The 20,630-nt window shown below is 45.6% G+C and overlaps 1 long non-coding RNA gene across 1 annotated transcript in view; it reads right to left on the bottom strand.

Annotated features, from left to right (window-relative positions):
- Window positions 1–991: 991 nt before the first annotated feature.
- The window catches only part of LOC130871933 (uncharacterized), a 37,377-nt gene continuing 17,738 nt past the window's right edge, over window positions 992–20,630 (bottom strand). The window contains exon 3 of the long non-coding RNA XR_009056860.1: window positions 992–1,215. This is a non-coding gene — a long non-coding RNA (uncharacterized LOC130871933). The remainder of the gene's footprint in view (window positions 1,216–20,630) is intronic.

The raw sequence follows: 20,630 nt of genomic DNA, 5'->3' as shown, positions 1-20,630 counted from the left end.
AGGCTAAACAGGATCTCGTATCTTTCTATCCCATGGTGGATGGCGGATGAGTGGGTCTTGGGGACTTAGGCCTGGTATTAGGAAATGATTGAGAAGGTCTCTAGAAAAGGCAAAACTGGAGCTTTGGAAACGCGTCGATGGGGGTGAAGTGATGGAGAAGAGCACGGGAGCAGGACCATAGGCGTACACAGAGCCATGGAGGTCCCAGAATGAAGAAAAGGGGACGAGTAAGTGGAGAGGAAGCTGGCCACCTCAGCGAGATCTCTTCTTCAGCATGTCTCTCACCTCATTTCCTTGGCCACAAAGGAGAAAGCAGCCCCCTGCGGGTTTTGGTGTTAGTGTTGTGGGTGGTCCCAGGTGCCCAGGAGACCGCACAGGTCATGCTCTTTCTGATCCAAACTGTACACGTGGGTGCATGTGTATGGCGTCTTTCCTGAGTTCGTCTCTCTGAATTTTCTTGTTTTCTTGACGTGGAGGTTTCTAGTCTCAGCTTTATTCTTTTCTTTCCTGTGTACATCGTTTTCCCAGGGGATAGATGGCCATGTTCAACTTTGTAAATAGTCCTTCTCTCCCACCCTCTCCCCTGTCCCTGCCCTTCCCTTGTCCCTTCCTTCCTTGGAGAACAGTGATTTGATGTCATCAACCGAAGACATTTCACGAACATCGAAATGTAGGTGGCAAGGATTTAAGTTTATACCTAATAACTACCTAAGCTTTAAAAAAAAATTTTAAGACTTTTTTAAAAGAAAAAAAATCTAATTATGCACAGGAGAAAAATCACTTAGAATTAATTCACTAGGAATTAAACTAAAATTAAAAGGTAAGGATGCTAACAATCCTTTGAAAATAATTCAAATTAGAAACGCTAATTATGGAACCTTTTACATAACATGGGAAACAGCTCGCCAAGGCAGGGGAAGAGGGACCGCGAAGGGAAGCAGGAAGCTGGCTCACAGAGCACCAAGGTCCAACATGGTGGGGGTTGTGCCAGTGGGAAACTTAATTTCCTTTGATGGCTGCTGCCAGTTCTGTTTAGGGTCTATCCGGTGGTTTGAAGAGACTGCAGGGCACAACATGAGCTACATTCAGTTCTGGAGTCAGGTCCCAAATGGTTCACCCTCTCGGGTGGAGGGAACTGGGAAGGAAGGAAGCCAGAAGTCCTGATTAGAGCTGTCAGCTAGTTTTCCACGTGACAGGGCTGATTCAACAGTCTCCCTGCAGAGCAAGAAGATGCAGTGAGTCATAAAGGGGGGACGTCTATGTGGGCGTGTCCCATCCAGAGCTTTTCCTCTTTTCCTCTCATTAAGTATCACTGAGAACAGCAGATCAGAATTTGAGGGCGTCCTGGCCCACTTTTATGGCGGCAGAAGGTGTCATGCAGGGGGAGAAAAGTCATGGATGGTCTGGGCCAGGCATGATGTGCCCACTGGTGCAATAGTGGTATGACTGTTAGGAGGGTAACCCACTGCATTCTGATTGAGTTGGAGGCCCACTCCAGAGCAGGAGATATGGACTGGTACCATAAACCTGGTCGAAAGCTTGTGGCTTGAAAGTCAGAGACCCTAGTGGAATGTCCTGTTGTTATTTTTCTGGATGGATATTGTGTCATCAGCCTACTAAGACATTTATGCATAGATTTGTGCTGCCCTCAGGTTGGTTAAGGAAGCCTCTGTTTGCAGGGGGCCACAGTTAACGCATGGAAGCATAATTAGTGGAAGTGCTGAGAATGAGTGGCGGTTGAGTGCTCAGCCATAATGGGACATCTGTACCGCCCTTCCCAAGGCTCAGGGAAGAATGGGGAAAAGGATGCTCAGAGCTGGAGGATGTCAGGAGCCTGAAACACCCTTTTCTGGACCTGGTATGGCCACTGCACCCGTGAACTCATAGCTGTGTTCACAAGACCCGCATAACCTGGGGCCTGGGAAAGCTCCATCGTGGATGGGAGCGGGACTCGCGAAGTCCTCCCCCTTCCCCAGGAGCTGGCTACTGGCGGTTCATGGTTGCTAGAGGAAGGGGAGTCATTTTCTTCAGTGATGTAATCACTGTGAATTTTCCCATGTTCCAGTCAATAACTCTCAAGTCAGCCTCACACAAGCAGACCCTAAATTAAACTCAGTTGGCCACCAAGACAAGACAAAAGACACACACAATTAGAAGACAGTGTAAAAACAGGAGACGGACCAGCTGGGGAGAAGGAGGGGGTGAGAAAGGGTTAAAGAGCTCAAAGTTACAAAAATACATTATACACATGCATGAACTTATCAAAGAATTAAAAAAAAGTCTGAGGGTTGTGTCTTTTGACTCCATATCAAGGCTATATTTACTGGAGGGAGTTGAGTGATTGGCATATGCTCTTGAAGGGGCTATTGGGACCCTGGCCCTTTCCTGTCCTCTGTTTTCTCACCACCGTAAAGAGAACTGCCTGCTCCACCACATTCTCCTGAGCAATGTCCTTGCCCCTCAGTGCCAAGTTAGCAGGACCACGTGTGGACTGAAGTTTGAGCCAGGGGGAACCTTCCTTTTTCAAACTTCATTATTTTGGTATTTTGCCACAACAGAGGAAGGCAGCACAGGTTGAATCCCAACCTTTGGTTTATGGAATTAAATTAGCACATCCCAAGAGAAATATTTAAACAACAGAATATAGTAAAGATGTGCATATTTGGGGGCAGCATGGACTGAATGGTATCTCTCTCCCTATGCTCCCCTTACTCCTTCACGCTCTTCACATTCCCGGAAGCTGACACTGTTTACAGGTAGCTGTTCTTCTTGTTCACTACATTCAGGTGAGGTTACCTGTGTGGGCCCTAATGCAATGTAACCAGTGTCCTTACAGGAATGGCAGATTCGGGCTCAGATATGCACAAGACGCTAGACCTTGTGAAGTCCAGTGGAGCACGTCACCATCGACATGCCAAAGAAAAGCTTGGGAGGAACCAACTCTGCTGACACAGTTACAGGATTTCTGCTCTCCGGAATTGTGAGATTATAAATTTCTGTTTGCTAGGCGACCTTGTCTGTGGAGAGGCCCTGGCAAGCTAACACAAGGGCTGTTAGATTTTGAAATTAAATATTTGATTATGCATGTTCTTAAAGCTATGTAGCGTGATGCAAAAGCATCAGCTAAAATGAGGCTGCTGTGGTCCATACGCTCAGACTGACGGCAGAGTGCACCTGCACTTATCTAGGTGAGAACGACGAAATCAGGAGAGCCTGGCTCTCAGAAGCTACTGGTTTCTCCTCAGTAGAGAAAAAAGGCTGTGGCTTAGCATATGGGCATCGTCTATCATGTCTGTGAAATTAAATGTTTCTGTATTACAGGGGGAGAAACAAAAATACATCAAACAAACCAACCAAAACAAGAAAAAAATGGTTTATGACAGCAAAGCAGCAATCTTTAGTGAAAATTGTTTATATATTTCCTTAAGGGAGCAACTTAATTGTATTGTAATTTGGAATTCACCTAGCAGCCTGGAAGAAAAAAAGACATTTTATAAATTACTTAAGACTCTACACTGGATAGTTTTTGTTTTGTTTTTGCTTTTGGTCAGTTTGACACAGGCTAGAGTCATCAGAGAGAAAGGAGCCACAGTTGAAAAAAACACCTCCATAAGATTGGGCTTTAGACAAACCTATAGGGCATTTTCTTAATTAATGGCCAATGGGGAGGGTCCAGCCCATTGTGGGTATGGGCTTTCCTGGGCAAGTCGTCCTGGGTTCTATAAGGAAGCAGGATGAAAAAGCCATGAAGAGCAAGCCAGTAAGCAGCACCCTTCCATGGCCTTGGCGTCAGCTCCTGCCTCCAGGTTCCTGCTCTGCTTGGGTCCCTGTCCTGACTTCCTTCAGTGATGGACAGTGATATGGAAACATAAGTCAAATTTAAACACCTTCCCCCCAACTTGCTTTTTGGTCATGGTTTTTCTTGGGAGCTGTAGAAACTCTAACTAAAACAGTCTCCATATCCTAAAATCCATGCCTTGAATTTATCGTCTGAGTTCATCCTCATGCAGGCTCTCTATTCTCACTGTAGGCTGTAACAGTTTAAAAGAAGTATTCTGTGCATCTTAGCAAGTTTTAAAAGTTTTTGTTGACCAAAATCAGGAGTGGACTCTCTCCATCAAGCTAATTCCTGGCCAGGTGGGAGGTAAATCTCTTGGGACAGCCAGAGACTTGGGCATCTCAAAAGGCATTTTGGTTTTCCCTCTGTTTTCTTTCTTTCTTTTTTTAAATTGCACTCTTTCACATCTAATTGCCCTGCTTTCTGTACTGTAGGTGAGATCAGTTACAGTTTCAAACATCTAGACAGATCAGGATTCTGCAGCTTGTGGGGGAGCCCGAGATGTGTCTGCACAGAAGGAGGTAGTGTTGGAATTTTCATGGCCCCTCTTGGCACTGGTGTGATTGACAGCAACAGGAACCAATCACAGCTCTCTGACCTGAGGGCGGGCTTCATTAGCTTTTCCTTTAGGGAGCAGATGGCTCACAAAGGCTTTGCCAGCAACAACACTCTGGATTTCTTACTGTGGGATGGAATTTACCTCACAGAACCATGTAGATGAAGTATCTGTTTCTTTATTTTTATAGTACTTGGTATTAAGTCGAGGGACTTGGGTATGCTAAAGACCCTCTCAGTTAGTGGTCTACATCACCAAATCTTGTTTTTGTTGTTGTTGTTTGTTTGTTTGTTTTTCAGTCTGTTAGTGTTAGAGTCAAGATGGCTGACCTCAAGTTCATGATCTCCTGCTTCGGTCCTGAGGCTAGAACTGCAGCATGTGTAACCATGCCCAGCCAACTTTCAGGGTTTGTTTTTTTTTTGTTCTTAGTACGATACCCACTGGCGTTACATTGTTTTTCTCCCAGAAATAAGGAGAAAACTATAGATTCTGTAGAAAAGTTGGACTAGACTTTTCAAGGGGAAACTGGCCAAGGTTTTCCGGAACAACAAACCAGGATTAGAGCATGCTCACACGACCTACCCTACATTCTAGTGAGAGATGTTCACACAGGTGCGGCGCCTGAGAGAACAGCTTGTTGACAAGGGCCATACGAAGGCTACTGGACTAACAGGAGTGTCAAGCAAAGTATTAGTATGAGACTTGCGAACTTGGGACGCTCTGTCCTGGAACAACCCATGCCATAGACCTCCACGGCCCTGGAGAACACAGGTTTTCAGACCTGAATGGTGCAGTTGAGTAAGTCGGGGAGACAAGCTAAGCTATCTTAGAATAATGGCAAAGACTTGCTTCTGACCTCAGTTTGGTCAGGCTCCTCCGAGCCCTCTTCTCAACTAGCCTTTGACCTTGGCTCTGTTCTTGCCAGGCCTGCCTCGATCAGTCACAGTGAGTGCTGTCTTATGTTTGGCCTGAGTCTCCCACTCTTCACATTTGATGATCTTGACCTTCCTTCAGAAAGACTCTTGCGAGGTCAGCTGGTCTCTCATCGTCTCTTGGCAAATCCCCAGATGCTGTCTCCTCTCTTCAAGCCCTCATCCTCTGTATTTAGAGTTGAACTTGATGTCCCTCTCCTGTTGGGTTAGTCTTGCATATTTCTAAAGTCTTCCTCACTATTTTAACAAGTGTCACAATAGGTTTTTGTTTTGTTTTGTTTTGACTTTAACAGTAATCAAGTAGACAGTCTGGTTGCAGCAGCTTGAATGGAGACATTGAGTCATAAGAGTCTGTACCAGCTGCTTAATTTCTTCTGGATAGAACAGATCAAAGAGAGCAGCAGTCCAGAGCCTGGTTCGTCTTGAACGCACGGATGCACAAGTCCCTGATCCACAACAATGCTCAGATGAGCCCATTCTGTATGTATTTCGTTCTGCTGTGGGGCTGCATCCTCAGGGGAACTGGGTGGAGTCCTTTTTAGTCCTCCCTGTGGGGCTACATCCTCAGGGGAAGTGGGTGGGGCCCCCTTCTAATCTTCACAGAGGAATGGTCATCTCTTCAGAGTGCATGTGTGTGGCTTCTTCTCCCAGAAGTTCTGTGCAAGCACTGTTCAAAGGACTGAGAATGTAGCCCTGTTGGGAGTGTGCTTGCCTGACTTGCATAAAGCCCTTGGTTCGCCCCCAGCACTACATACCTATAATCCTAGAACTTGGGCAGGAATATGAAAACAGTCAAGGTCACCGTTGGCTATATGATTAATTTACCCTACTTCAGAAACAAACAAACAAACAAACAAAAATCACCACTCAAAAATGTGGCTTGGAAATACAGTGTAAATATAAGCAAAAAGGCAGGTAAAACATAACAAAAGGTAATTGTAGGTAAAGGACACTGAGCGCCAAGTCAACCGTCACAGAAGGAAACATTCGCATGATGGAGGAAGGTCATTGGCTAATAAAGAAACTGCCTTGGCCCATCTGATAGGGCAGAATTTAGATAGGCGGAGTAAACAGAACAGAATGCTGGGAGGAAGAGGAAGTGAGCTCAGATGCAGGGCAGCTCCTCTGAGAGACAGACACCATGCTCTCCTCTCCAGAGCCAGAAGCGATGAAGCAAGCCGCCAGGTCAGACATGCTGAATCTTTCCTGGTAAGACTGATGCTACACAGATTATTAGAGATGGGTTGATCGGGATATGAGAATTAGCCAGTAAGAGCTAGAGCTAATGGGCCAAGCAGTGTTTAAAAGAATACAGTTTGTATGTCATTATTTTGGGGCATAAGCTAGCCAGGCAGCCATGAGCCGAGCTGTGGGAAGAGGCCCACAGCTCCTACTTCATTCGCAAGCTGAGCCACTAGCCTGTCAGCCAAGTGGTCTTCACAGCTCTCCAGAGTCACTGGTTGGAGGTGACTCCAAAGGTGTCCTCAGGGGAGTCCAACAGCACCTGGTGGGGCTCAGGGCTCTGTGTTTTAAATGAGCATCTGTAGTGTTCATCTTTTTAGATAACAGTCCTAGGCTCCACTGTCTGGAAGGAATACAGAATATCTGTAAGGAAGAAAACCAGCTGCTGTTTTGACTTACAGAAATACTGCAGTAGGTACATTCTGATTGTGAGCAAAGATGGCATTGTGCACTGTGCAAAACCAAGTAGCAGGAATCTTAAAATTGTTGGAAGCTTCTAGAATGGTGGAAGAGGCTTATCTCATAAGAAAGAAAGGGCCAGTTGGGCGGTAGTGGCGCATACCTTTAATCCCAGCACTCAGGAGGCAAAGGCAGGCGGATCTCTGTGAGTTCGAGGCCAGCCTGGTCTACAAGAGCTAGTTCCAGGACAGGCACCAAAGCTACATAGAGAAACCCTGTCTCAAAAAACAAAAACAACAATAAAGAAGGGGCCAACCACTTGGTAGGAAGTAAGGGACTGTGGAGAGGCTGGGCTTAGAAGCAGCAGGGGTGCAAAAGGGACTTTCCGAGCAGTGACATCCAATCTAGTTTAAGCTACTCCCTGTTTGGGGCTCTAAGATCCTTCTATGACCTGTGAGGCCCCCGTGGGTCTGCTCTATAAACTGCTCTTGGTTCAGGGAGAGAAGTCCTGCATTGACAAAGAGGCCAGAACCAAAAGGGGACTGGAATCTTAGTCATGAGCTAGAAGTAGGAAGGGGCTGTATGTGGCAGCAAGTGACAGGGAAGCAGAAGGTCCTCTTCCTCCAAAGCATGGATTGCAGGCTGCCCCACATTCTTTGAGCAAACACGTCTGTGAGTTAGGAGAAGTTTTGTATGTGGGCATCCCATTCCATTGTATGGAATCCATTCACAGACACGCAGTTGGGTCAAACATGGGCGTCACATGCTGTACATTCCTTGTCAATGGTTATTTTAGAGAATTTGCTGTTTGGAAGGCTGCTGTAACACAGTGTCTTAGCTTGCTTCTCCCTTGTTGTGGCAGAACACCATGACCAAAAGGAACTTGGAGAGGAAGCTTACATTTCATAGTCCATCCCTGAGGGAAGCTAGGGCATGAACTCAAGGCAGGGACCTGAATGCAGGAGCTGATGCAGAGGTGAGCTGCCTACTGGCTTACTCTCCGTGTCTTGCTCAGCCTGCTTTTGTTATACAATCCATGGCACCACTCGGGGGTGGAACTACCCAGAGTGGGCTCAGCCCTCCCACGTTGATCATTAATCCTGAAAAGCCCCCGCGTAGACTTGCCCACCCAATAGAGGTGTTTTCTTAACTGAAGTTCCCTCTTCCCAGATGACCCTAGCTCATGTCAAGTTGATAAAATTAATCATGCCATGATACGTCAGCAGCCTCGTGCATCTTGAATTTCCTGCGCTCTTTGTTGATGGAGGAGCCATGTTGAATGATTGCACTAATCTATCCAGGCTCGTGACATTTATTGCACTATGTTCCTTGTGTTGAGAAGTATTCATTTCCACTTTAAAATTGTAGCCATCTTACTGCATGTGAAAGTGACATTCCACCATGGTTTTAATGCCTGTCATCTGAATAACAGTAATATTGCAATCTTTTCATGGGATTTTTGGTTATTCACATAGCTTCTTTGGAGAGATGCCTGTTCCATTCTTTCCCCATACTGACGTCTTTGTTGTTGAGTCACAGGAGCTCTTTGCACTATTGTAGAATATCTACCAGAGAAGACTCTCTTTATTAGCCACCCGGTGGCTGCAGTAGGGGTTTCGGATCCCAGAGTAGCCTCTTTCTCAGTGTGGGCTTCTAAGCACACAAACCGTATCCTGGACTGACATACTTCAGTTAACAAGAACAGATAGTCAGAAACGGAACTGCAGAATCCAAAAAGTAAGGTCAGTACATTTAGAGACTTTCCCAGAGCTATGGACTTTGATGAATTAGTTCTTTGTTTTAGTTTTGGCTAGAGGTACTGTCTATCTGCTGAGTTTCACAGCCTGAATGGTACTTCATCATGGAGTCAGTTGTGCTAAGGTCTGGGCGCCTACTAGATGCAATATCTCCTGGATATGAAAGTCATATCAGGTGTAGATATTGGAAGTGTTTCCTCCCACTACGTAGGTTTCTTTCTATTCCCTTGACAATGTTCTTTGATGGGCAAACATTCTGAGTTTGATCAAGCCAGGTTTTTACCTGGATTTTCTCTTATGATCTGTGCTTTTGGTGTCATATTGAAGAACCCATTGCCAAATCTAAGACCATAAATTTTGGTCATTGATCATTTTGAGTTAATATTCTCTGTGGTCTGAGGTGAAAGCTGATCGATCTTTATTCCTTCACTTGTATGAACCTGTTGACGGAGCTAATCTGCTGAAGATATTTGTTTCCCATTGAATGATCTTGGCAATCTTGGAAAATACCAGTTGGTCACATAGAAATAGACTTTTTTTTGTATTTAAAATTATACTTCCCTGGCCTAAATGTTTTTTTAAAATATTTATTTATTTATTATGTATACAACATTCTGTCCGCGTGTATGCCTGCAGGCCAGAAGAGGGCACCAGACACCATCACAGCTGGTTGTGAGCCACCATGTGGTTGCTGGAAACTGAACCCAGGACCCCTGGAAGAGGTGGCAATGCTCCCAACCTCTGAGCCATCTTTCCAGTCCTAAATGTTTGTTTTTATACTCATTGTTTGGGTTATTTTTATCTTGCTAAAAGTAAATTGGAAAGTATAAGTGTGCTGTTATTTCTTTCTTTCTTTTTTTTTTTTTTTGGTTTTTCGAGACAGGGTTTCTCTGTGGTTTTGGAGCCTGTCCTGGAACTAGCTCTGTAGACCAGGCTGGTCTCGAACTCACAGAGATCTGCCTGCCTCTGCCTCCCAAGTGCTGGGATTAAAGGCGTGCACCACCACCACCTGGCGTGTGCTGTTATTTCTTAAGATACTGTTTGATTACCCAGAGTCTAACAATTCCATATAACCGGCTTGGGTTTTCCCAAAAATTTCAGTAGGGCTTGTGTGGAAACTGTGTCATGCCCAACCCTCCCTTTCTTCCCTGGCCTATGCTCTGACTCTCAGTAAGGCTTCTTAACTGATCCCACAGGTGTCAACCCGGAAATCCCTTCCCAGGAGGCTCCACAACTGCTCAGCACCCTGTTAGTGTGGAGCTTGGAGCCATTAAATCAGCCAGCCACTCAGTGTCTATCCTGTCTCCCAGAACTGGCTGAGTACATCATTAAAAAACACCAGCACGTCTCTGTCTCGCATCTGTTCCAGACCAGAGGCCAAACATCAGAGCACACCGTCTCGGCGGGCTGATGAATCAGTACCTAGCCGAGAGACTGAAATGGGACCAGCTGGGTATTTTGAGGCTCAGCTGAAAAACAGGCAAGGAACTAAAGCTTAGCTTTCTAGCAATGCTTCCCCTCCTATGGTTGTATTTTAGTACTTCTGTGGTTAAATATGTTTTGTAATTCATATCTATATACATATATATGCAATTCATATATATATATATATAATATAGGGATATGTCGTATGTAACAGATTTATTTTTCCTCACACAATAAAAAGTCCAAAGGTAGGTGGCGTCTGGAATTAATTCAGGCACTCAAAGATTTCAGGGCTGGCATCCTTGCAGTTCTTTTCGTTGCTCACTATTTCAAGATGGCTTCACTCAAAATTTCACACTTGCATTCACAACAGAGAGGGTGCAAGAGGCACCCCAGAGCTGATACCCAGAAGACATCTTTCCTGGAATTCTTGGAATGACCCATTTATTTTAGTAGCTAGAATAATGTTCCACTCTATCTGTAGTTGGAGATATCTGAAATTCCAGGGAACTGGGTTGTCAAGAGTGGATTCTATTATTCTTGGTCCACTGCCTAGAGCTGGAAACATGGTCTTCCTTGATATGGCCAGGACTATGTTGTCAAGAACTAAAGGGGAGCAGAATGCCACCATCACATGTGTGCACACTGGTGAAGGATGCCATGATATCTCCTAATGTGCCTTCTGCCTCCTGTGAGTCTGTCTCAGGAGTGATCTTGCCTTCTGTATTTCTCTATTGGGCCTAGACAGTGGTTTGGTACACAGCACCCGGTAAAACCAGAAGGATTTCACCAGCAGACAAGCATATGCAGGGAGTATTTCAGGGGAGGGCTAGGATTGTGTCGCTAAGGTCTTGTGTGGCTAGGATGAAGAAGTCAGGTTGAGCCCATTCGAAGCAGCTGCACTGTGCTTTCAAGGCCCCGAGTTTACCCTTTGTGTTGTACACCCTGGTTCCATCCTTTGAACGCTGAAAACACTTTCTTTTCTTGCCCTTTAGGGGTGGGGGAAACATGTTTCACAAAGCATCTCATCAGTGATCCAATCAAAGAAATGCCATTCATGAGAAAATAAATAGGGAAAGAAATCCCCCAGTGTTGCGTTTGGGCAGATTTAAACCGCTAATTTATATTTCAGAATGTGAATGTAAATTAAAAGGCTAAATACTTGAAAGTCAAAAAATATCCCTGGTTTGACATTAAAGTCAGCGAACTGATCACACTTGCAGAAGATAGCTAGTAAAAAGTGCTAATTTATGGCTAAGCAATTAAACAGGGAGACAGATGGAGAATCAAATGAGTTTTTCCTCACATCCCAATTTGCATACCGTTCCTGATGGTGCGTGTTCTCACTTCTGTGGACAGTGCCCCACAGCACTGAGAATTCACAGAGAGATATGTAAGTCACTTTTGCTTCCATGTATTCAAAGAAGCCAAGGGGGAGACACACGGATCCACAGACTTAGGAAAACCCAGGCCTCTGCAAGATGGTCTTTCCTGTTCCTCGCTCACTCAAAATGTTTCCCTTTCTTACAGGAACAGCAGGCAACTGTCAAGGAACACAGTTATCTCTCTCCTCTACTGAGTGAGAGAAAGCACAGTGGTCCAGGAAGCAGTAGACTGCCCTACTCCAGCTTCTCAACAGCCAAGTGAGAGATGGCCAACAGCTCCCTTTCTCTGCCTTCTGGTTTCTCAACAGAGTTTCATATCGCTTAGACTGCCTCAAGAAAACAGGACAAGCGGTGGGAGCAAGCGTTCTCCTTTTGATCTTGGATCAAACATCTGTTGGCTGGGTGACCTTGGACACATTAGTTTAACCATAGTTCCTTATCGGCAAAATGGGGATGCTGGGTAATTGCTCCACACGAAGCCCGGTCTATGATAATTACCACTCACAGGTTAGGTGTTGATTATCTCTAAGAGTCTCCTCTGCAGTAAGAGCCCCTGTGTCTACACGTTCCAGTACGAAGGAAAGTAGCTTAATTATAGTGAATCTAGCCTGTTCCTGCCCGAGCAGACTGGCAATTTCTAGAAATTATTTGCAGGGATTATTTAACTCTCAAGATCCTATCTGTATTGCCCTTGACGCCACAGTACCACTGGAAGGAAGGTGTTAGCCTCTTCCAGACTGCGCTCATACCTGCTAGGGCTGGCCCTGGCTAGGGCCCGTCGGCCAGCACGCGCTCATATTGTCCTCAGGCTGCCAGGAAACAAAGAGTCTTCTCTGTCTCCCATGACTTCAGTGGCTTGGAAGTGTGTATGCTTGGGGTTAGCAGGAACCTGAGCTGGAACTGTCATTCCCATCCTCACTAATAAGGTATCGCTGGGGTGGGAAGTGATCGCTTTCTCACTGTACTTAGAGGACTGCTCTTGGTCTTTCACTAGGCCTTGAACACCCCTGGATAGGGTGTCCCCACGATCAAGCTACAGTTGGTTACACATGCCATTTCATTTTCATGTCTGTGTTGTAGTTGTCTGGCTGGGGTTACAACAATACTGAAATAAAAATCTACGGCTCAGAGATGTCCCTGGTGTCCATCACCATCTGGCAAGCAGGTGTTCATGTTCCCACAAACACCCTATGCATACTCCTTAGTGTTGTAGCGTGACAACAGCGCTGTGCCCCTTCCTGCTGGAGCGTGACACTCGTTCTGCAGGAGGCCACTTGGGCTCTCCTCCAACTGACTTTATTTAGAGACAGGGTCTCACTAGGTAGACCAGGCTGGCCTCAGACTGACAGAGATCTGGTACCAGCTTCTGCCTCCCAAGAGCTAGGATTACATAGGTGTGGGCCACCATGCCTGGCCCTCCCCTTAAATCTCAGGCAAGAGAACGTGAGCTGGAATGCTGGTTGTCTTAGTCAATGTCCTGGTGCTGTGAAGGGACACGATGACCAGGGCAGCTCTTCTCAAGGAAAACATTTCATTGGGGCTGGCTTATAGGTCCAGAAGTTTAGTCAATTATCATCATGGTGGGAAGCATGGTAGACATGGTGCTGGAGAAGAAGCCAAGGGGTCTACATCCAGGTCAGCAGGCAGCAGGAAGAGAGAGTAGCCCTGGGCTTGGCTTGAGCATCTGTAACCTCAAAGCCCCACTTCCTCAGTGACACCCTTCCTCCAACATGGCCACACCTACTTCAACAAGACCATACTTCCTAATGCTACTCCCTTAGTATTGAAATCTTAGTCTTCGGGGGCCTTTCTTATTCAAGCCACCACGCGGGTCTTTTTCCACTGGTGTTTCCATCCACTCATCCTTCATGTCCTAGAAGGTCGTCCCTCAGACAGCAGAAGTGGATGACCTTGACTGCTTGCATTGGGTTTGGCCAATGGAAGACATTGGCAGATCAGCAGGTAGAGGGTTGAACTTGGGGGAATTCTCATGTTCCTCTCTGGTGCTGTGGGTTGAGTCTCTCTCTCTGCCAGTGCCTGTTTTCCATATGACTGTCCTAGAAGACAGCAAACCCCTTTCCACTTAGTGCTATCAAGAGTATTAGTATTGCTTTATGAGAATGAAAAAGATGAATTAATATGAGTCAAAAAGTTTAAAAATCATTTCTAAAGCAGTTGCTTTAAAAGATAAAATTAGGACCTGCGAGATCACTAAGTGGACAAAGGCGCTTGGTTCCAAACCATCTGCGCCTGATCCCTGGGAAGGGTATGTTGGAAGGGAGAGAATGGGCTCCCGCAGGTTGCCCTCTGACCTCTGCTTGCATGCTGTGGAACGCAGGTGCCTGTGCACATACACACGTACATATACACGTGCAAATAAAGAAGAGGTAATAAAATGAATACAAGTAAAATTAATTTATAGCCTTACCTTTTCCTTGACATTTTCATTTCTCTAAAAATATTTTCAAACTTATTGTTCAATTTCTTTTTCTTAATTCCTTGAGTACTCCACTTAATTTTGACATTTCTGTGGCTCCATCACATATTCTCTGTTAATTGACTTCTGACGTCATCGCACTATGGTCGGAAAGCAAAGCTCTGAAGCTGGGATTAGTGATTGCCTAACTCGTGCCTTTCCTGTAGAATTTTGTGCTGTGCTCCACAGAAGCGGGTATTGCTCCCCTGTGAGGGGCAGGGTTCTGCAATGGCTGGGCAGTCTGATTGTATTACAGTTGCAGGTTTCTAAGGTTCTCTTTATTTCCAGTTGTTCAGATCTGCCAATGATCTCACAGCTGTTTCCACTACCGAAAGTGAAATTTAAAGCCTTCCAAATTATTGATGATTAGTTTATGTTCCCTTTATAACTGCTCTTTTTCCCCTTCTTTTTCTGCTTCAAGTATTTTAGAGCTCTGTAGTTAGGTGTGCATGTGTTTATAACTGTTATGCTTTTAGATGGATTGTTGCAAACCGTGTCCTAATTTCTAGGGTTCTGAAGTAGTGGATTTTGAAAATTTGTGTTGTGTTTTTTATGCTTTTGTGGAGGGTTCCCTTCTGGAGGCCCCTATCTTGCCTTTCCTGTTGATCTCTCTCTACAGTTCTTAATGAGACCAAAGTCCCTGGTGATGTGGGATTCCCCTCTGTATGCTGTGAATACCATTGGTTAATAAAGAAACTGCCTTGGCTTGTTGATAGGTAGGTGGGGGAAACTATACTGAATGCTGGGAGAAAGGAGGAAGTTAGAGAGAAGTCATGTAGCCCCATGGGAGACAGACACCCAAACTTTGCCAGTAAGCCACTGCCACATGGTGATACACAGATTAATGGAGATGGGTTAAATTAAGATGTAAGAGTTAGCCAATAAGAAGCTAGAGCTAATGGGCCAAGCAGTGATTTAATTGATACAGTATCTGTGTGGTTATTTCAGGTCTGAGCTGCTGGGCAGATGGGAACAAAACAAGCTGTCTCTTGCTATACCCTGGAATTTTCAGAGACTGATGTTGTATATGCAGTGGGTTCTTAGAAATACCTCTTCCAGGTCTAGGGAGATGGCTCAGTGGTTAAGAGCGCTGGCTGCTTTTGCAGAGGATCTGGGTTTGGTTCCCAGCACCAACACAGTGACTCATAAACATTGATAATTCCAGTTCCAGGGTATCCGACCTCTTTGTCTGACCTCTGTGGGCACTAGCATATACATGCTCATATATACATGAGGCAAATACTTACACATTTAAAATAAAATCTTAAAAGAAAGAAGCTGGGTGGTAGTGGTGCAGCTTTAATCCCAGCACTTAGGAGGAAGAGACAGGTGGATGAATCTCTGTGAGTTTGAGGCCAACTTAGTTTACAAAGCAAGTTTCAGGACACCATGGCTACTCAGAGAAGCCCTACCTCAAAAAAAAAGTGGAAAAAAAAGAAAGAAAAGAAAGGAAGAAATATGTTTCCCCTTGGAGCATCACTTTTATTTGAAACAATCAGAAAATACTAGACTGAACTAAACCCTACTAACTGCTACTAAGCTGACCATTTTCACATAGACATTAAAGGTGGGGCATGGTCTGAATAATGCATTTCATTTGCTGATTTTATTTTGTTGATTTATTTACTTTGCTTTTCAAGTCAGGGTTTTCCTATGTAGCCCTGGATGTCCTCAAACTCTCTCTGTTGACCAGGCTGCCCTTGAACTCACAGAGATCTGTCTGCCTCTTCCTCCGAAGCACTAGGATTAAAGGTGTGTGCCACCACCCCCTGGCTGCAGAGTTTATTTTAACTTTGCTGGAGAAGTCACTCTGATGACTCCTTTAAATGTTTACTGTATTAACCATTTTCTATCTGGGGTGTGATTTGTTGATCTGCAGTGCGTTGGGCTCTTTTGGCAGTTATCAGTGAATAAGAGGCTGGAGATATGGCTCAATAGCTAAGAGCACACACTGCTCTTGCAGAGGACCCAAGTTCACTTTCCAGCACCATGTTTTAAGCTTCTCACAACTACCTGTCACTCCAGCTCCAGGGAGCCTGACACCCTCTTCTGGGTTCTGTGCACAATGGCTATGATGGCATCCCTCTCAACAGAGGGGTGTTTGATGGACATTTATCCATCATGTGCAGTTCATGTGGAGATTCCACCTTGACATGTTTCCAAGTCCACTTACACCCTACACAGAGGAGCAGGAAAGCAATGGGAAATCATTACTAAAATAGCAAATGAGTGAAATGACATAGGAAAGGGAATCAACGGGAAATCAAGACGTTACAGATAAAAGTAAAGAGTGCCGAAACCCGACAGCCCGTGCTGAGACGGCAATACCAAGCGCAGCCTCTTGCTCTAAAGAGTTGCCTGAAAACTCTTGAATTACATTCAGTAACTTATACACCAAAACCAAGAAAAACATGGGCGAACTGGGGTTAGGAGCAATTTAAGTGGAACCTTAGGACTTTGCATTAAGAACACTGGTGACTGCAAACCTAAGAGTGAAAAACAAAACAAAACACAAACCGCAGTAACAGCTGGAGAAATGCCATAGTAGCTGGGTGTTGTAATAAGAGCGGCGGGGCTGCGTCCCGCCACACGGTTAGCTTTACCCAGAGTAATTACACGGAAACTATATTCTTTTAATCACTGCCTGGCCCATTAGCTCCAGCCTCTTCTTGGCTAGCTCTTACATATTGATCTAACCCATTTCTAATATTCTGTGTAGCACCATGAGCTGGCTTACCAGGAAAGATCTTAACCTGCGTCTGTCTGGAGTGGGAGAATCATGGCGACTCACTGACTCTGCTTCTTTCTCCCAGCATTCTGTTCTGTTTACTCCACCCACCTAAGGGTTGGCCTATCAAATGGGCCTAGGCAGTTTCTTTATTATTTAACCAATGACTTTCCTCCATCAGCTGGGGTTATTTACTTCCTAAAGGTGTCCTGTCAAGAACTGGGGGATGGCTCAGTTGTTCAAGTGCTTGCCTAGCAAGGACCCGAGTTTGATCTTCAGGACCGTGAGAGTGACACTGGAGGTTGTCCTCTGGTCTCCATGCGCAGCCTCCACGTGTGCACACACAGGCACACACACATGAATAAAAAAATGACAGTATACACTTCTTGCCTTAGCTCCTCACTGTGTTGGTGAGTGAACTTTTTGTCTAGTCTGCCAGTTAGAGTGAAGGATTTCGCATTCCTTAAGTTTACTTACTTATTTGTTTGTTTGTTTGTTTGTTTGTTTGTTTTCGAGACAGGGTTTCACTGTGTAGCCCTGGCTGTCCTGGAACTTTCTTTGTAGACCAGGCTGGCCTTGAACTCAGAGATCCACCTGCCTCTGTGTCCTCTGGGATTAAAGGTGTGCGCCATCACCGCCTGGCATTCAACTTCATATACTTAAATATAAGCCCAAATGCTTAACTGAGGAGGTGGAGGCCTTGGGAGGTGGCGAGGTGAGGGACGAAGCACTCCTGAATGTGGCTAGTTTTTTATACCAGGGCCTTGGGGAGCTCGCTCACTTCTCAGTCCTAGACCTGAGGACGCAATGAACTCACCGATGTCTGCAGCCTGCAAGGAGGTCCTCACCAGAACCTGGCCACAATGAGCCCAGCATCCTCTACTTCCAAACTCTAGAAGTGTAAGGACTAATTTCTGTCTTGATAGAAGCCACGCAAGTGTGACATTCTTTTGTAGCAGCCTGAGCAGACTAAACAGCTGTCCTGTTGCTGAAGCTGCAGCAGTTTGACAGTCAGTTCCTCCCAGGAGGTTGGCTTCTCTCTTCATCTCCTACAGGGCCTCAGCAGCTATCACGACATGGACACCGACACCAAGCTCAGAGTGCACCTAACAGTGCCAGCTCACCTGCATGCCGGTCCTTACCTTCTCTGTGCCTACTGCAGTTCCCTCTTCTCTCTTGTGTGTTCAGTTATACCTTTTAAATTGATTTTAAAAATCCGTAGTTAAGGCAGCCTTTCAGGAAGGGGAGGGTTCTGATGTCATCTCCTTTCTTAGTCTGCCCTCTCGCTAGCAGGCTTCCCCTCTTCCATTATTGGCTCAGAAATTTTTCTCCTAGGAGAGTGTTGTCCCTGGGAGCGATATGAACCTAGTGTCGTCGTGTCTACTGGGTCACACGTAAGGAAAGGAAAAAGAAGGAGAGAGGGAGAGAGAGACTTAAGAGAGCACCTGCATCACTTTCTGTTCATGGTAAAAACAACTTAGATGAGAAAACAGTTTCCTCTGGCGCAGGCCCACCATGGATACAGTCCATCACGGCGGGGAAGGCACACAGCAAGAGCATAAGGCTTGCCCGAAGCAGAGGCATCATTCTCATCCGCATGAAGGAAGTAGGGATGGGGGGTTGTGGACCAGACTATAAAACCTCAAAGCCCACAGCCAGTGACATACCTCCTCCAGCATTGCTCTGCCTCCTAAAGGTTCCATAATCCCCAACTAGGGAACCAAGTGTTCAAATACGTAGGGTGGGATGCCTTTTTCATCCAAACCACCGTAGTAGTTTTACATAGAAAGTGTGATTTGGGGCCAGTTGTCTCAGACTTGTTGGTTTTTTAGACACTGCAGTTGAATGATTGCTTTAGGACTAATTACCAATGTGTAAATGATTAGATCGGCCCTTGTTCCTCTTGTCTATTTATTAGTCTCTCTGCAGTGGTTCAACCACAGAAAAAGATGTGATAGGAAACACTTAGCAGAGCTGGTTAATAGCCATCATTAATGTCTCTGATCGAACTCTGAGTGAGAGAGTAGAGAAATAATTGGCTGGAAAACACCTGGGTCTTTGCCAGTTCGCTCCCGTCCTCTTGTTTGGCACACATGAACGTGAGCGTCACATCTGAACCCTGTAGGGACCATCCATTCATGAAAGAGAATTTGAAATTCTCCAGAGTTCCTTGGAGAGTCCTCAAAGAATTCCTTGGAATTAATATACCTGCTTGTTTATTCAGGAAATATTCCCTGGCTGTGGCCAGATGTCTGGCACTGGGTTGGATGTGATCCTCGGGGAGGGCACGCTGCCAAGTTTCTGCTGTCACTCCTTCCTGCACAGCATCTTTGCCCGTGTCTGCTTCACAGCTGAGCCCTGTAATAGCGCGCTGCCCCAGGAAAGCATGGAATCTGCTCGGGTATAAGGAAGCTTAAAGGAAGGCTTTCTTTGCTGTTTGTTCTATTAAAGCATCCCTATCTCGAGGCGGTGACCTAATAGATGTAAGAGAATTATACACCAGCACACGATGGACACCTAATGGAATCTGTGCTGACCATGGACATCTGTAAGAAACGATCCCCAAATCTCAGTGACATTCGATATGAAGGATTAGTCTCCCACTCACGGCTATGGCTTTTAAATGTTGGTTAGTGCTGAAACTCAATTTCAGTTGCCATTGTTAACAGAGTTGAGACACCTTTTGACAGATAGCATAGTTGGTCACCAGTCACGTCCCCCACCCCCTTTAGCTTGGCTCGTGCTGGCTCATCTCCTTGTGCAGTAGACAGCATGCATCTACCAGACAGGGCCAGGGATCTCCTGTGATGAGGAAAACATCATCATTTACAACTTAGAGATTACTTATGTCACTGAAATGTAGCTCAGCTGGGAGAATGTTAGCGTGAAGCCATCCTAGAACCAGAAGGTGGGAGGCAATGTGATACCCCTACAGATCAGACGAGAAAATAGGAGAAGTCATAACCCCCTAAAGAAGTCTGCACTGCTGCTACCCCAAAGCCTCTCCCTCCAATCAGCTGCCTGGGAACTCCCGGCTAAGCCTGCCCACTTTCTGAGTTGTGACTCAGGAACCATAACCTTTGCTCTTTCCATTTTCCCACTCTAGACCCCTCACCAAAACCCCAGCCCGCTTGTGTGGACAATCTGGGCATTTTCACTGTCTCTGAAAAATGCCTTATCCGACCCTAGAGATTCAGATGCCCTTAGGATTTCATTTCTGACGGCTTCTTGACCCCTAGCTCAGGAAACAGTGACATTTTTCTCTTCTTTCTCCTTCTCCCTCCTCCCAGAAACTGTGAGATCCCAATTTCCTTGTTCTGTTATTTCCTCTCTTAAGTGCTAAAAAAATTGTCCTCATTAGGGGAAAAAAAAGAGCCTTTAAACAGTGATGATATCAGGTGTGTGTGTGTGTTCCTTCTTCATGCCGTTATTGAAAAAATAAAAGTTGCTTTTTAGAAAGAAAGGGGCTGGTGAGATGACCCAATTGTTAAAAGTGAGGGCTGGAATTCATGCAAGCATGGGAACTTGAGCTTAATTTCCAGAATCTACATAAAAATGCTGGCTGTGGTGGCTGAGTTCTGAAAAGTTGAAGATGGGGAATCCTTGGGCTGAGTGAAGGCATCAGAGTGACAGAGGGAGGAAGACACCTAAGGTTGACCTGAGGCCTCAGTGTAGGTACGTGCACGTGTGCATCTGCACATGCGTGCATACACACACCACACACAAACACCACATGAAGAAAAAGGAGGAAGGAGGAGGAGGTGGCAGCCATGGCAGTGGTAAATCTGGCTCCACACTTGGCATGCGTCTGTCTGTCCTTCTCCCATAGGATGACACGGCTCAAAGTCTTGCACCAGCTACAGCTCCTTGATCCTAGAATTCCCATTCTCCA

Source organism: Chionomys nivalis, chromosome 3 (genome assembly GCF_950005125.1).
Source record: "Chionomys nivalis chromosome 3, mChiNiv1.1, whole genome shotgun sequence".
In the NCBI taxonomy this organism is placed as follows: domain Eukaryota; kingdom Metazoa; phylum Chordata; class Mammalia; order Rodentia; family Cricetidae; genus Chionomys; species Chionomys nivalis.
Note: the sequence above shows the minus strand (reverse complement) of the source record. Positions and strands in the feature narration are given on the sequence as shown.